The 12,348-nt window shown below is 29.9% G+C and overlaps 1 pseudogene; it reads right to left on the reverse strand.

Annotated features, from left to right (window-relative positions):
* Positions 1-1,201: 1,201 nt before the first annotated feature.
* The window catches only part of LOC124356021, an 87,484-nt pseudogene continuing 76,337 nt past the window's right edge, over positions 1,202-12,348 (reverse strand).

The following is a 12,348-nucleotide window of genomic DNA, read 5'->3' on the forward strand; positions in this document are numbered from 1 at the left end:
ATTCAGTATTAATTTTATTCAGGTACTTCATAAATGAAAAAAAACTTCATAAAATTCAGATTTGCAAGTATAAACTGCTAGTTATATTCCTTCCTAAATATTGATTAGCAGTAAATTACAGTTCAATTGTTCATTACGAGACCTTATGTGAAACGAGGTACTTAATTAAAACACTTTTAATATAAACACAAATTTATTTAGAATTTTGAATACAACTCCGAAGAATCAATAAAATCTATTAATTATCTCGCAACTTCTATATATAAATATAAACACAAAGTATCTATTGTAATAACTTTCTATTTACACAAATTACAAAATATCTAATCACTTAATACATTATTCTACATATACTTAATAATATACATGAATATAATGTAGAATTATACATTATAATATATTATGTACATATTATATACACGTATTAAACAATGGGCTTTAAAGATAACTTTACATTCAGATGCATGTGTGTATTGAAAAGAATAAAAAGAAACCATTTTTGCGATACAAAACTACTCCTTTATGTACAGTACATCTTATTCCTTTATAATGTTTAGTTTTACATTTGTTTTATTGTACATTTAAAATCAATTGCTATATAGCATCGGAAATGTCTGCTAGAGGTTATACGATATCGTAAACTGTTATTTTCGAATAGTATTAAGATTTTATTTGTCTTAATCCAATCAAAATAATACTCCTAAAATACTAAAATATATGTATACACTTAATTAAAGTAAAATAAAACTAGAAAATAGGTAACATAATAGTAACCGAAGAATAACCGAGCTCTACATAGCGAAATAACTCCTTACAAAAGGTAATTTTTTACGGAATTTATGTATTTTATTTCGAGAACAATCTGATTAATTTGTTTATAATTGTGTAGTTTATTATATGAGAATATTATAATCTAAAATACTTATGTATTTAATACTTGTTTAGAGAAGAAACAATATATGAGATATAGCAATGTCTTCCGGTTCAAGTTTATGAACCATCACATTAGCTTTCCATTGTTTTTGACATATCAATACAGTTAGACAACCCAGCGCTGATAACCCCATAGATAAATTTTTCTTTCAAAGTACAGGCAGGCAAAGGTAACGCACAATGATTGTGAGAACGAATTTCCACTCTATTAAATATATAATTTTCAATGATATTCCTAATATTTTTAATATCAATCTCTAATTCTAATTCTGAATTTTTAGACAAAATGAATTTCTGATTGTATTTTTTATTGTAAGAAGGAAAATGTTTGGTATCTATAAATAATGTTAACTAATTCATTAAAACCATTATTTATAGCAGAATTAATGTGATTAATATTAATGTGTAAAGTATGTTTAATATAATAAAAACATGTTTTTTAGATCAAATTTATCCCTCGATTAGTAATGCTAGAGAATTAGATATAGTTATACGTATACTGCATTATAATCAATGTTTTTTATAAGATAAATGAAAAAAAAAAATGAATGATAAAAACATGTGGCTGAATATTTGTCATACCAATGTTTATATATTATAATTTTTGAGTAATTTTTTAACATCCTATGTATTCAAAACATTTTAGGATAGCGTAATTATTCTAACAGCTTTAGCAGTAACACTCCCAATGGTATATAACAACCTATATTTAACTTTGTGCTTTAAATGCCTGATGTGGTTTAAGTAACGTTTAAAAACTAACACCAGTAGTTTGACCATAAACATAATTTGTGTCCTTTAAATCACCCTATGCAAAGTGTACAAGTGAAGCAAATGAAGGCTTGATTATCTGACGTGGGGAGCGGCACTGAGGTGTATCCTGAGCATTACTAATGAGTACGACCAGCTGAGGATAATTAGAGCCAAGATGTTCAGTGAGCTATTGGACAGTCCAGCTGATCCAGTCTGCATAGCCGCAGGTCGCTCTCCTGCACAGATTGTCAGTGACACTGAGTTAAATTACACTTAATCACTACATGTAACACACACACCAATACTTAAAACTGCTACTTTTGTGAGGCCTTTCGATATCAAGGCTATCTTTCTCAGACACACCACAGAAGTTACATACAAAAGTTAAATTTGATTTTAGTAATATTTCAATGTATGTGATTTTAATATTAATTTGTCCTGTATGGTGTATTGTGTAAAATATAATTAAATCATTACTGTAGTTTTACTATATATAGTATACTATTAAATACTCGAGGTCCGGGGTCCAATGTACTTTTTTAGATTCAATGTTTATTGCAATTAAAATAGGCTATAGCCACTAATACAAATTTAATGAATGTAAATAAAAAGTCATTTGACAGGTATCTGGTCTTATCTTATGTTAGTTTGGTTATTTAAATGCATATGTGAAAGATACGGCCAAATACAAAATAATTGAATCATAAAAAGTAAGGGCTCTGTGGTGTAATGGTAGCACATTCACCCGGCAAGTGAGAGATCCGGGTTCGATGGCGGAGCAAGTACTTTTTGCGATTCAATTTTTATAGAAATCAAATCAAATTGTATATATATATATATGTGTGTGTGTGTGTGTATGTGTATATATATATATATATATTGTGTGTATGTGTATATACATATATATATATATTGAATGTTATTTTTTTATATTCATCAAAGTAATATAGAATTTGTTAGTGGTCCATTTTCTTGATTAAATAAATCTTCTGTGTTTGCCATGGATAGCATTCCCATGTTTTTAAATATCTAGGTATGATAACGTGTTTTAATAGTTTTAGGTTTTCTTTTGATATAGTGTGTCCAGTATTAATACAGTGGTGTGCGACGGCCGATGTTTCTTTTCTGTTGAATGTTATGTTGGAGCAACGTTCTTTATGTTATCTTATTTAACAATCAGTTAAATGCTAACTGTTGTCTTATTATCCGAGAATCAAACAAAATGCAGTATACTACTTCTTTAGTAGTCAAAAAACAACTTAATCATTATGTTACGTTATTATAGTTATGTTTGTAATAATAGCATGATTTATTGAATACAGTGATTATTATTTAATCAACTGCATTCTTCAATTTCATATTACACCAGTAATGTATGAAACCAGATACCTGTAGACCAGAGACCTGAAAATGGCTATTCCTTCTGAATATTATCTGTAAGGATCATGACCATAAAATAAAATATATGCTTTTTGGACTTCCTCACGCGCATAATATAATGACCGCTGTGATGGAAAAACACAATATCCGATTATGACGAGTTTGCCTGGCTTAAATGAAATAATTTAAATTGTATTATTTGGTTAAGTTTCTAATTATTTATTTCAATCGATAATACCAACTTCTTGTATGGTTGTAGTATATTAATTATATACTACTACAAACTTTAGTCTGCATTTTATATACTCAATCTTTAAAGCGATATCCCCTTACTTTGTATCATAAATTACACTACTAGAAGTAATAATATGCGAGCAGTATTTTGCAAACACATACGGAACCGTAATTATCAAACATGGTTTACCTAGTTTAATGCATAATCTATGCTGCAATTATATTTAAAATAAAGCCTAATTTTACAAAAGAGCTAAGGAGAGTGAGTTAAGCCGTAATCAGCTTAATCCAACATATTACACAAAAACTTCCACAATGAAAAAAACTAACAAACCTTTGGGTTTTATGGTTATTTGTTTTGGTTTCGTATTCTAAGGAACTATTAAAAAGTTATTGTAAAGGTTGCTAAAAACATGTACCTAATGTATAGCATTCCTCTATAATTTAACGAAGTATCAAAATCTCAAACACCGCTACTTAAATATTCAATTAACGCACAATTTTCGATTATGTTTAGACAATATATACAAAGACTAGAGTTTCTCACCATTGAGGACGTGAACCCTGACACTGGCGACGTCGGCGTTGGACGGACTACACGAGTACTTCCCCGAGTCCGTCAGCTCGGCGTGCTGTATCAGCAGGTAACTGGTAGTCACATCTCCCTTCTCTGTGATGACGCTCACCCCACCTCTGTTGGAGTCGTAGCTGATCACCTACAATTTATTTTTAATTTACGAACTTTCTTTGTCATTCGTTGCCACAAATACTAGACGACATAAATTTTATAAGAGGATTTGACAGCTACGGCTTTTTTGTAAAAAACAAAAACAAATTAATATGAATTTTTTGTGTGGTGATACATACATAGTATTACCTTGCTATTTATTGTTTTATATTGATATTTAACTTAAACTGGAGTATTAAAGACTGTTTTCAAACACATTTTTATTACTTAAACAACATTTTATTACAATATAAAATTTTCAGTAGTTAACTTAACTTCATTTATTATAAACGGAAAAAATATGTATAAAATAAAAACCCTATAGTACAAAGCAGTTAAAATGAAATTTAAATCTAATTTTTTAGACAAAATATAATAAATAATAAAAGCATTATGTTACAAAGTAAACGAAAAGTAACCACATAACCGGCGTGAAAGCGCTTTTGAATTGCAATTTTGCAGAAGTAATAAAATGTCTTCAGTAACACCACACCATTTCCATCAAGTATGCAAACACATACAATATTGTTGGGTGTTTCCTATGTTCTTATACAATTTTGTTTCTATAAATTTATAAAATATAATCTTTCTATTACTATAGCTATACCTGATTAATAAAATATGTTTAACATGAAAAACGTAATTATTGGTTTTTTATAGTAATGAATTTATTGTAGGATAATATTGATTACTGTGTTTACTGTAGTACTACGCTGTTATTATAATATTACTGTTATTACTGAAATATATATAAGAGTTAAACATAGCAAACTCTAACAATCCGTGCTAATGATTTACCATAAAAGCATAGTATAAGTATGGAGGTAATAATAAAGAAATATTACTTATTTTCACTAATATAATAATTTTTAAAGAACCAGCAGGTACTAAATGCATGGGATTTCCTCTGAAATAACAGTTACGTCATTGGCATGTCATTTTTAAGTAGCATTATATGAGTAAACCTCCTGAAACTAAGTGATAGTCACTGGAATGGAGCCCAGTTATTTCTTAAAGTATTTCAGGCAAACTTCTGGTTTTTACCAATTATATTTAACACACCATAGAAGTTTCCCTTACTACGATGAAAAGATATACATATACACGGTCTGAAAAACTTACTTCAGTCAAAAAAGTGCAGCTGTTGGCTATTGTGAACTTAGTCTGACCTACGTTATCCTGGTGCATTAGTCGCATTTGCATTTGTGCTCCAATCAATAATATATATATATATATATATATATATATATATATATATATATATATATATATATATATATACTCGTATACTCAGGATGATCTGAAATTTTTTTTCAGTCAAACATCTATCCTGGACATTATATTCTACATTTTATCTAAATTATTTCCGATGTGAAAATAGTGTTTGTTTGTATTAATACCCTAACCAAGTGAAAAAATACTTCAATAGATGTAAAATCTAAGTCTTCTTCAACCAATTTTATATCGGTTTAATCCCTATTTCAACACCTATGAGTGGTCGATCATAAAAGATGTTTTTTTATATTTATGTCATGCGGTACGTGAGAATAACATTTAATCTTTCTAGGACTGCGAGAAACTACAAACAGAATTATACATCTAACAGAGATTTCTATTCAACTCCACTTGAATCTTTATGGGGCGTTATATAATATGAAAAATATTTATTTGTATGTTGAGGGCATTGAACCCACATTTATTTAATTTCATCTCTCTAGGACAAAGGAAAGTTGAAAATAAAATATATTTCCTCTAGCGGCTGCAACATTATTTTAACTACGTTGGTTGGTTTATCTTCCTTAAAAGCACTTGCTCTGCTTATTGAGTAAAAGCACATGTTTGTAAAATTTTATATTTCTAGACATAGGAAAGGTAAAAAATAAAATATACTCTATATACTAGGGATAGAAACCCCATTTAACCCCTTTGAGCGATAAAAATAGTGTCACTTTTCTACATAATTCATGAAGCACGAGTGCGTTTAGTGTCATCATTCTACGGCATCGGAAAGTTGGACAAACAAAAATATATCTTCTAAGGTTTTTAACCCCATTTCAACATTTATGGGTTTTGATATTTATAAAATAATTCCATTTACCTTTCGAAAGTATAAGATATGAACGTAGAAAATGTTATATTGATATGACATTGAGAAGCTTATGTTTTCTAGGGGTTGACCAAATGGGTATTTTGTATTTGTAAAATTGGTTTAGTTTTTTTTTCCTAAACAAAGAAGCGTACGTGGAGCAAATTTTATCTTTCTCAGATGTAAGGTATTTAAGGAAATTCTGCTGAGTGAGTGAGTGATTTCTGAGGGCCCTAACTTTTATATGAATAAAATGGTGAAGTATTCGATTTGGGTATAAACATTAGTAACCAAATATAAATTTACAGGTTGTAATTATTAATACGTGATACAGTTTTGTGTGACTAAATAAATAATTTCTCAAATAATTAGACGGCTTAGGGCAACGAGTCATTAAGTACACAGTAAATCTAGAGAACAGAGGAAATAATGGTTAACATCAACTTGAAGTCATGTCAAAGTTCACTAACAGACAACAAAGGGTGAGATGAGCAAAACTGTCATCTCCGTTTCTGCGCGACGATGGCCCGGGGTGCTGACTCAAAGTAGCCACATCACATTCACATCACGGAGTTCATCAAGACAAACAAGTTATACACTTTGGCACTTTGGTGTCTGCACAATCCGTTCACCCCCTTGCTCTCCTTTCAGCCATTTTTTATACATTTGCATACAGTATTTTTGTACCTTAAAGTGGATTACTTTTATTTTATGTTTGATACAATATAAATTTAAAAAAAAAATAAAACTTGAAACTTCCTGAGTCATTTCATGTTGATTAAAACAAATTATTGTAAAAATTTATTATTTTATGACTACTAAGCAAAAATTACTTCTTTAGTCTTTTCATGCATGTTACTTTAACAAGAAATTATTTTCAGTAAAATGTATCGAAGAAAAATAGATACCACTAATTTGGAGTATCATCCAACAACGTGTTTAAAAAATTTTGTATGTGCCCTTATTATAGAAGAGCTAATGTTCTTTACGAGAATGAACATGACAAAACATATCACAAAAATCGATTTGTATGGCTTCTATAAACAATGCTTATTTTGGCATTACCATATATCATTTTTAATTATCTGATTCTGACTTGGTAGTTGGGCAGTATTCGTTAAAAACATATTGCATTAGACATAAGGATGTCCGATTACATTAAGATATCAGACGGTTTTAATTATTTAAGATCAATTTATGACATTCCGAATATTGAAATGTCTATAAATTAACGTCTTATGTACAGGTTTATTTGTTAGTATCCTTATCACATAAGAAAGATTATGTGGAACTGCAAATCAATAAAACATATAAAATTTGAACTATTTCTTTGTGGTGCTCCATATGAACATATTACTTGGGAGTCTAAGGCATGAAAGAAAACCGAGGAAATAATAGTATAGCCTACCCGCGATTTATAACATTTAAACAAATTCACTTAAATATTAGTTATAAAAAAGGCCTGTATATTGTTTTCATAGTTTCTTATTCATAATTTAAATACTGTGATCTAAATGTTTCCAAGAAAACAAGGTAGATGACACGTAATACTAACCTCGTCATGGTGGTACCAGAAGATGTAGGCTGGGGGCTCCGGACTGTACCTTATCGTGCAGGTGAGGTTTATCGTGCTTCCCTTGTCAACATGGAGATCTGGACCGCCCAATATTGCTGCCGTGGGTACTAGGAAGATAAAATACGTCACTCAATGGCATCGAAGCAGTACTTGAATATTCAACTAATGAGTATATGTTTCAAATTATAAAGACAGGTTCCTGAAAACAGTGGATTAAAGAATTTGTTTATATCATGAAAACTAGGAATTTACTTGATAATTGATTTTATCACTACAATGTTTTATGTGAAATTACAATACGAGCTGTATGTTTCAATAAACTAAATGGTCAAGGTGAAACTGGCCAATATTTGTGTTGGCCCCTTACGGACATTAGTTCGGGTGTACTAAATAGTTTTCAGTGTATATATATATATATATATACATATATACATATATATATATATATATATATATATATATATATACATATATATGCTTAGTTATATTAGTGCAAATCAACTTTACAACAATCAGACATAACATTATGCATGATACGTATACAGGGTATCCTTTTTATACAAGTATTTTGAGCAATCACGCTTCCTTCACTATTTCTACAACGCGCTATTTAAAATAACTTTACATAAATCGTACATAATATGATACTTATAAAGTGTATCCTTAATATTATAATTATATTTTGTGGAAACATGCTTCATTTCTTGAGCAATTAGTTTATTCTACTTCCAATCTGTTTCCTTATCAGAAATTTAAGTTTTGTTTTGAAAGCAAATTTTCTATTTAAAACAATTTAAATATTATGTAGCATTAAATTAAATTTAAATTTTTACAAATAACGAAAATCCAGAATCCCTTAAATCACAGTCTAACATAACAGTTTTATACATATTCAGTAAATGTTAAATTACTAAATTTGCTGTTCATATGATTATTGTTTAATTGCAATGAATTAGTACTCACCAACAACATTTAAATTGACGAAGAAGCTCCTGACCGGTTGTGTGGAGATCTGGACACTCGTATATGCCCGCGTCCCCGCTTCTGTGCCCACTTGATCTGCAGTGTCCACTCGTCGTGGGTCGCGGTGGTGAAGTGCCATGAACCTCTGGTCCGAGGTGTCCACCCCCCCCCCCCCCCACCCCCCCCCCCCCCCACCCCCCCCCCCCCCCACCCCCCCCCCCCCCCACCCCCCCCCCCCCCCACCCCCCCCCCCCCCCAATAGGAAAAATTTATATGCGATGTAATACAGCTGTTATGGTGCCAATATTAAAATTAGGATTTAATAATATAAATTTATACTCTGGAAACAAATGTGTCATATTTTTTCATAACATAAGTGGTGTATGATCTTAGGAAATGTATTTCCAGAAAACCGAGTTTAATAGTTTTGAGACGTTTATTAGCAATGTACAACCTGGGGGGAATATGGACAGCACTGGATACAACCTACAGACTAGAATTTATTATGTTTATTGTTGTTGGGGTATATAAAAAATACAGATAGTTTTAAAAGACACCAGGACAATGTTGTATATAAATAGTTTGCTATAAGGTAGATTGCCGCTTATTATCCAAGCTCAAAAGTGAACGATGATAGACGGAAAATAAAGAGAAAATATTTTTAATTATATAACATTGTACGAACATTGAAATACGTATTTTATGTGTAACTTTAAAATTATTCATTCCTTTAAACATAATACTCTTTTGTATTTCCGTTTACAAATTAACTTACATTGTTCATCCATTCTTAGTGTAATTTTAATACTTTAAAACAACAAATGTTTTATTTTTATATTCACTATCATGAAAGCAATATTACCAAAAGTATAAGGCTTTAAGTTTGTTTACGGTATATGCAAATATGTTTTGATGTGGTAATTTGCTCATAACCACTTAAACCCTATTTATCTTGATTCAACTCAAATCATATCATATAACCTCTTAACCTAATGCAATCTTTGATGTATTTAATATTTAATCTTCACTAAGTGTCTGGTTAATGTAATGAGGTTTCTTGAGTTGTAATTTAGATACGTTAGTCATATTTTTAATGCACTAAACTGTTTTCCTAGGTTGTAAATCATTATCACTACTTACAGTATAATTCTCGTGACGGTCAGACTATTAAACTATGAACAAAGATTTTATGCTTTGCTTGCATGGACTCTTTGTAGTGTTTACATGTTTATTTTCTGAAATAATTTCGTAGTTACTTGTTTTATTTCATATTTGACAGCAAAATTTTATTTATGATCTATAACGAGAACTATGACTAAAAAATACGAGAAAACATGGATGGTCATAGCAAGTAATGTAATGATTCATAGTCTAATTTAAATACCTCAACAAAAAAAAATATTAGTAAAAATGAATTTTCATTTTCAGAAAAGGGGTAAAAAGCCCTTGGGTAAAAAGCACCAGTGAATTTAAAAGAGGGGGATTTCCCCTTATACGGGTTGTTTGTGAAAAAATCACTAGTTTTAGTAACCCCCTATAAACTCTGGCATAAAACTACACTATTTCAATTTTAAGTTTTGGATGCTTCAACTGTCCAAGTATTAGCTCCGTTAATGCGGAACAGTTCTTACAGTTGGCAGCCTGCTGACTTTGAGTGTAATGCGCGACAATGACAAACATAAAGGCGTTCATCGAATTCAATAGGTGGTGTTTTTTTGACTTGGTTAGCCTGAGCCTGCTATAACGGTACTATGCAATTTAAAATGTCCAGTATGGAGGTGTTCCATTACACAGGAAAAAAATCAAATGTACTTCACTACAACGTCCTGTACAAAAGCTGGGAAGAGTGTAAAAACAAAATAACTTCTTTCGTTGCACAGTGAATTGCGGATAGATACTACTGAAAGTTCCGTGAAATTTATTCAATTGATATGCACTGATTTTTATAGATTTGGAGCAATGACCTCATAATGTATTTTAAATATTTTTTAAAAATAAAAATATTACTCGTATTGGTAAGAAATCAATTTTCAGCGAGCTCATTGAGAGCAGGTACCTTGTTATAACTGTTTATTTGTCTATTGAATTATTTTAATCAGGGTGATATAATTATTAGAACATTTGTCAACCCATTATCGCAATGTCCCTGATCAAAATTTGTTAATTTGGAAAATTAAACTTGAAAATGATTGTTTGTTACAAAAGCCAATTTCTAGCACTAGGACTAGTTGTCCTAGGAATATTAATATAATTGTTCAGGTTGATGTTGAGGTAATTACAAAATGACCTATACCTATTATATAGATGCGTTGGGAGGAAAATATGGAGCTCATTTATGTTTCTTATTTACTTAAATCTTCGTAACATCCTCAACCTTTATAAGGGGTAACTAAAAACACCCCGCTAATTATAATCTGAGATGTGTATTCTGTCTTTTATCTTTTTTTATCTTTGAGATTTCAACTCATATTTAAAATTTAATCCAATCATATACAATCAACGTATTAAATAATACACTTTTATAAATCGCTCGTTTCTGTTCTATGTTTAGAAGCAATTCATAGTTATACAAAATTTACGCTATTAATTTTTAACAAATTTTCTTAGAAAGTGGAGTTTTACTACAGATAACACAAAAATACTAATAAATATGTTTTTAGTTTATAGATACCTCATATAAAAGGAAAAAATAATACAAATTTAGTTGGTAAAATTCCAATTTCACAAAGATATTTTTAAAGTGCTATTTCTAATCGAACTGGAATTCCTAAAAATCTCAATGCAGCTCGAATTTTATTTTATTCCCATTAACACACATTCCAACTACAATGAGTGGGAGAGAAAGTGAAACGTCATTTGTGGTTGTTGTAAAACGTATACTAGCGATAAAAACTTTAACTAAACGATTTTTGATAACTAGAATCATTACATAAAACTGTGTTTACTGCTAATAATCATTGTTGACCTTGCATAAAAACGTGGACGGTGTGAACCGTAATTAACAAAAGGCATGTTAAAAAACGCAACTTTTATCAGTTAGGATGATATGTTGAAATGATGCTGCTATATTTTACTTTACGTGGTCATCTGCAGTAAAGCAAGTTACTTTATCCGAGTATTTTTAGTTAGTGATTTATTAGGTAAAAAAACAATCATACCTATAATGTTAATTTTTTTTCAATTACACCGAGTTTAAAACTTAAGTTTATGCAACTTACCAATTATCTGGAATATAATCAAATAATCCAAATTTGAGATAGGTTCAATGTTTAATAAAATTTAATATTGCTTAGTGTTGAGATGAAGTATTGAAGAAGAGTGAATATTCTTTATTATGGTGCTAAATATAGAGTCATAAAAAATTTTTAATGATTTTCTAATCAATATAACATTTTTTTGTAATTTTTAATACTCATAATTGATTTTTTATGCCAAATTGAATGAATATTTATCGAAAAATTTTTTTAAATAAAGAAGAATAACGGATTATATTTTTTACAGGAATTAAGAATAAGCTAAATCGGTTCACTTTTTATACTGAGGAACGCCACCCACTCAATATTAGAAAGTGAACTTTAATTTCCTGTCTTCCTATTTTAGCTTCATCGATCGGTAAATTTTGATTTTGCGTTTACACGTATTTATTGGATTTCATTAATTTTTAACGCAGGGACTATTTTTATATCTTAGTGTAAA

The sequence above is a fragment of the Homalodisca vitripennis genome, chromosome 2 (genome assembly GCF_021130785.1).
Source record: "Homalodisca vitripennis isolate AUS2020 chromosome 2, UT_GWSS_2.1, whole genome shotgun sequence".
Lineage (NCBI taxonomy): Eukaryota > Metazoa > Arthropoda > Insecta > Hemiptera > Cicadellidae > Homalodisca > Homalodisca vitripennis.